Source organism: Ranitomeya imitator, chromosome 2 (genome assembly GCF_032444005.1).
Source record: "Ranitomeya imitator isolate aRanImi1 chromosome 2, aRanImi1.pri, whole genome shotgun sequence".
NCBI classification, from domain to species: domain Eukaryota; kingdom Metazoa; phylum Chordata; class Amphibia; order Anura; family Dendrobatidae; genus Ranitomeya; species Ranitomeya imitator.
Window position 1 is genome coordinate 533,157,665 of NC_091283.1, and position 6,374 is coordinate 533,164,038.

Below are 6,374 nucleotides of genomic sequence, written 5' to 3' on the forward strand. Positions count from 1 at the left end.
GATGGGTGTTTTCTATGTCTTATGACTCTTATATGTAGGTCACCTTTATAAAAAAAAATAAGATTTATACATAATATCAACAGATTTTAAAACTATCATCTTACCTCTTCTCCAGCCACTGGCAGAATCAGACAGAACGGGCCCCTTGTCAAGAACAGTGCAATAGCTTATCATAATGCAACTGTTTAATTGCTTTGGAGGTGGAAATGGCCCCCTTAACTTTTGGAGCCCTGTATGACTGCACATGTAGGATGCTAGCAGGTGCGTAGGATGCAGTGACACACAGGAGGCAGAACAAGGGTTAACAGGTTCTTTATGTATAAGAACAGTAATGGTACAAGTAGGGGGGTAAGGAATGTGATTGAAGGATAGGGGGAAAGTCAAGTGCAATAGAATGTAACAGGTTAATTTATCAGTCTCTGTGCGCTGGAGGAAGGCGGCTGGAAAATCCCACGGCGGCGCCTCAGGCGTTGCGAGATGTCTCCGATCCGATCCCGCAGATGAGCGATGCGCTTTCCCCTTGCGATGATGAATCCTCCAGGTTCTTCGACACGTGATCTCCTGATCCGTGCACACGGTGAGGCAGAAGCGATGGTCGGCGGCACATAAGAAGAAGCAGAAAGTTCAGTGAGCAAGGCCACAGTAGAAGCACACAGTCCAGCGGACACAGCCACAGGCACGGGCCGGTCATCATTTCATACTACAAAAGGACAATGACCCAAAACATAAAACCAACGCAACCCAGGAGTTTATTAAAGCAAAGAAGTGGAATATTCTTGAATGGCCAAGTCAGTCACCTGATCTCAACCCAATTGGGCATGCATTTCACTTGTTAAAGACTAAACTTCAGACAGAAAGGCCCACAAACAAACAGCAACTGAAAACCACCGCAGTGAAGGCCTGGCAGAGTATCAAAAAGGAGGAAGCACAGCGTCTGGTGATGTCCATGAGTTCAAGACTTCAGGCAGTCATTGCCAACAAAGGGTTTTCAACCAAGTACTAAAAATGAACATTTTATTTAAAATTATTGAATCTGTCCAATTACTTTTGGTCCCTTTAAAAACAGGGTGGCACATATTAAGGAGCTGAAACTCTTAAACCCTTCATCCAATTTTAATGTGGATACCCTCAAATGAAAGCTGAAAGTCTGAACTTCAACTGCATCTGAATTGTTTTGCTTAAAATTCATTGTGGTAATGTCTGTAACCAAAATTAGAAAAATGTTGTCTCTGTCCAAATATATATCTTTATTTTATATATATGTATATTATATATACATTTTATATAATATATATATATATTATATATATATGTATATTTATTTTATATATATATTTTATATATATATAATATGTCCATATATATATTTTATATATATATATGGACATATTTGTATGTACCTGCATAAATTTAGGGTTAATTTTCAGCTACATAGCGTTTTAAAGTGAAACATTATCATCTGCACAGAAAATATATTTATTATATACAAAACGTATCAAAAGTCCATATCCAAAAGTCAGAACCTCCTGAGAAAACGCACACAAAACGCACATCAGGGCTGCGGGCGGGCACGGTGTCTCACATAGGGAGATGATCATATCTTGCTGCTGAGCATATATTTTTTGTTACTCTGTATGCAGTCTCATGTTTAGCATTATTATAATGAGAGCCCTATGGGCTCATACTAATGGCTAACATTTATGGACTGGATGCTTTTTCATCTCTTTCTATTAGATTAAATTATCTGCAAATCTCGTGCTATTACATTCTATTATTAATTATTTAGAACTGGCACTTTATTGCACTTTATCATACAGTGGGTATGGAAAGTATTCAGACCACTTAAAATTTTTCACTCTTTGTTTCACTGCAGGCATTTGGTAAATTCAAAAAGGTTAATTTTTTCACATTAATTTTTTCACTCTGAACACCATTTTGTCTGGAATAAACAGAAATGTAGAAATTTTAGAAAATTTAATAAAAAAGAAAAACTGAAATATCACATGTTCTTAAGTATTCAGACCCTTTGCTCAGACACTCATATTTAAGTCACACGCTGTCCATTTCCTTGTGATGCTCCTTGACATGGTTCTACTTCTTCATTGGAGTCGAGCTGTGTTTAAGTAAATTGATAGGACTTGATTTGGAAAGGCTCACACCTGTCTATATAAGACCTCACAGCTCACAGTGCATGTCGGACCAAATGAAAATTATAAGGTCAAAGGAACTGGCCAAGGAGCTCAGAGACAGAATTGTGGCAAGGCACAGATCTGGCCAAGGTTACATCATAATTTCTGCAGTACTCAAGGTTCCTAAGAGCACAGTGGTCTCCATAATCCTTAAATGGAAGAAGTTTGGAACCACCAGAAGTCTTCCTAGACCTGGCCGTCCAGCCAAACTGAGAAATCATGGGAGAAGAGCCTTGGTGAAAGAGGTAAAGATGAACCCCAAGATCGCTGTGCCTGAGCTCCAGAGATGCAGTAGGGAGATGGGAGAAAGTTCCACAAAGTAAACTATCACTGCAGCCCTCCACCAGTAAGGCCTTTATGGCAGAGTGGCCTAACGGAAGCCTCTCCTCAGTGCAAGACATATGAAATCTCGCATAGAGTTTGCTAAAAAACACATGAAGGACTCCCGGACTATGAGAAATAAGATTCTCTGGTCTGACGAGACGAGGATAGACCTTTTTGGTGATTATTCTAAGCGGTATGTGTGGAGAAAACCAGGCAATGCTCATCGCCTGCCCAATACAATCCCAACAGTGAAACATGGTGATGGCAGCATCATGCTATGGGGGTGTTTTTCAGCTGCAGGGACAGATGACTGGTTGCCATTGAAGGAAACATGAATGCGACCAAGTACAGAGATATCCTAGATGAAAACCTCCTCCAGAGTGCTCTGGACATCAGACTTGGCCAAAGGTTCATCTTCCAACAAAACAATGATCCTAAGCACACAGCTAAAATAACAAAGGAGTGACTTCATAACAATTATGTGACCATTCTTGACTGACCCAGCCAGAGCCCTGACCTAAACCCAATTTAGCATCTCTGGAGAGACGTGAAAATGACTGTCCACCAAAGTTCACCATCCAACCTGACGGAACTGGAGAGGATCTGCAAGGAAGAATGGCAGAGGATCTTCAAATCCAGGTGTGAAAAACTTGTTGCATCATTCCCAAGAAGACTCATGGCTGTACTAGCTCAAAAGGGTGCTTCTACTCAATATTGAGCAAAGGGTCTGAATACTTATTACCATGTGATATTTCAGTTTTTCTTTTTTGATAAGTTTGCAAAAATTACTACATTTCTGTTTTTTTCAGTCAAGATGGGGTGCAGAGTGTACATTAACCCCTTTACGACATGCACCATACTAGTACGGCGCATGTCGTGTCTCCCCCCCTGTAATGTGAGATTGCATTTTTTTTGCAATTTCACCGCACTTGGAATTTTTTTTCCGTTTTTTAGTACATGACATGGTAAAAGCAATGGTGTCGCTCAAAAGTACAACTCGTCCCGCAAAAAATAAGCCCTCACATGGCCATATTGACTGACAAATAAAAAAGTTATTGCTCTGGGAAGAAGGGGAGTGAAAAACGAAAATGCAAAACCGAAAGAAGCTGGGGTCATGAAGGGATTAATGATAAAAAAAATAAACATTTTTGAATTTACCAAATGACTGCAATGAAACAAAGAGTGAAATATGTAAAGGGGTCTGAATACTTTCCGTACCCACTGTATGTAACTTGATCTACTCTTCCCTCCCTATGAAGTATGTTTGGACTATTTTCCACTTATACCTGAGTCTATGTGATAATAATTTTGTTTTTACATGTGTATCTTTACGTAATTTTTTCTAATAAATAATACATTTATGAATTTAACATTGGTGGACTATCGACTCGTTGTTTCAGTAGTAGAGTTTTGCATGCCTACCTTAGTGGAAGTGCAGCTACAGAAAGAAAATGGACTTGGATCCTTCCTGTAGGCGCTTGTTTTTAGTCATAGGAGCATGCATGGAGCAGTTGCAGTCACTGTTCACTATTCAGTGAATGCAGCTTTAATCACTCCCAGGTATTTTGATTGACAGTCTGCTCTGCACATACATGCTGCAGATCGGGCTGTTAATCAGAGTGGTGGAGAGTGGTTCAACTTTCTCACTGTTACGGAGCGGTGACTGTAGCTGCTCCGTGCACATCCCGTTTTGTACCCGAGTTGGAAGTTCCTGCCGATGAAGGTGGCCTACTCCACGATGATTGAACGCGTTTGATTACAATAAGGTTGGCATTATTATAATGGTATTTAGCGGCATATTAACCCTATATCTGCTGGTTCATTTACATGTGATGGTAGCGGAGGGATTCTCCGTGATCTCTCTGGTGTCATCCTGCAGCTGTAAAATCCAAAACCTTTGAAAGATCATAACTCTTTTCTGGAGGGTCATAGGGTGGTAGTTTTGGTACCTTTGGATCCAGCTGAGACCCTTCTACCAGTTAAGACCAAACACAGCTTTGCTATCTGGTGTTTAGTGGCTGTTCTATGTATCTCCATACCTGGTTGCTAGAACAGGTCGAGACCCCACTGGGGGCTCACCATGTTCAGGGGATTTTGGAAATATACACGACATATGTCGGACATATAGTATCTCCATGACACCTTATGGAATCATAGTTGACTCAACAAAGCAGTTTAGACCTCATGATATCCACATGGCAGAAAGCATTTTGTTCTGCTCTGAGCTGACTCAAGGTGTGAGATATGTCACTCATATCCCTTGAGGTTTGACACCCTTGCACACAGAAGGGGGTTTTATAATTCTTTCCCACATAGGATACAAATGATTGACATGAAATTATATCTCCAATATTCTTCACAAGACCAAAGCTCGTTTGGTAAACCTTTTTGAAAAATACAATAAAAAGTGTGCATAAGCGCTTCCTCATAGAATGTTAAAAGAGCTGCATATAGGCACACTTGTTGGCAACGTTTGAACTGAACTTTTATTGTACAAAAGGGGATACATATATATGTGCTACAATTAACTAATGCTGATAGTAGCCTACCTGTGCTTCTATGTATCCAAGATCTCATGTGCTCTCCTGGATGTTTCCTGTGGATAGGGAGACAAGACAATTTGACTTATCTTGGATCCACCCAAAGTGGTAAATCAACTTTCCTGGATTCATGCTCACAGACTGTGCAGAGAGTGTGTTGGCCGGTCACGTCTGTCCTCACACTGGTTTGCTGGAGTCTTTTGTCCTGTGCATGTGTGACATCACTCAAGCTCTTTTGTGCTACAATTAACTAATGCTGAAAGCTTACCTGTGCTTCTATACAGTCATGGACAAAAATTTTGAGAATGAGACAAATATTTTTCCAAAGTCTACTGCTTCATTTTTTCTAATGGCAATTTGCATATACTCCTGAATGTCAGAGTGATCAGCTTAACAGCAATTACTGTACTTGCAAAGTCAATTTTTGCCCAGAAAATGAACTTTAATCCCAAAAACACACTTCAACATCATTGCAGTCCTGCCTTAAAAGGTGCAGCTAACATCGTTTTAGTGATTGATCCATTAAAGGTACCGTCACACTTAGCGACGCTGCAGCGATACCGACAACGATCCGGATCGCTGCAGCGTCGCTGTTTGGTCGCTGGAGAGCTGTCACACAGACCGCTCTCCAGCGACCAACGATGCCGGTAACCAGGGTAAACATCGGGTAACTAAGCGCAGGGCCGCGCTTAGCAACCCGATGTTTACCCTGGTTACCATCCTAAAAGTAAAAAAAAACAAACACTACATACTTACCTACAGCCGTCTGTCCTCCAGCGCTGTGCTCTGCACTCCTCCTGTACTGGCTGTGTGAGCACAGCGGCCGGAAAGCAGACGTCACCGCTCTGCTTTCCGGCTGACCGACGCTCACAGCCAGTACAGGAGGAGTGCAGAGCACAGCGCTGCCGGACAGACGGCTGTAGGTAAGTATGTAGTGTTTGTTTTTTTTTTACTTTTAGGATGGTAACCAGGGTAAACATCAGGTTACTAAGCGCGGCCCTGCGCTTAGTTACCCGATGTTTACCCTGGTTACCAGTGAAGACATCGCTAAATCGGTGTCACACACGCCGATTCAGCGATGTCTGCGGGGAGTCCAGCGACCAAATAAAGTTCTGGACTTTCTTCCCCGACCAGCGACAGCACAGCAGGGGCCTGATCGCTGCTGCCTGTCACACTGGACGATATCGCTAGCGAGGACGCTGCAACGTCACGGATCGCTAGCGATATCATCTAGTGTGATGGTACCTTTACACAGGTGTGGGTGTTGATGAGGACAGGGCTGGCGATCAATCAGTCATGATTAAGTAAGAATGACATCACT

The 6,374-nt window shown here is 41.8% G+C and overlaps 1 long non-coding RNA gene across 1 annotated transcript; it reads right to left on the reverse strand.

The window, feature by feature from the left end:
• Positions 1 to 296: 296 nt before the first annotated feature.
• LOC138667564 (uncharacterized) lies at positions 297 to 5,370 on the reverse strand. The gene is made up of 2 exons (XR_011318823.1): positions 5,063 to 5,370; positions 297 to 561 (listed from the first exon to the last, which is right to left on the reverse strand). It is a non-coding gene; the product is annotated as an uncharacterized lncRNA (long non-coding RNA).
• Between the last annotated feature and the right edge of the window lie 1,004 nt (positions 5,371 to 6,374).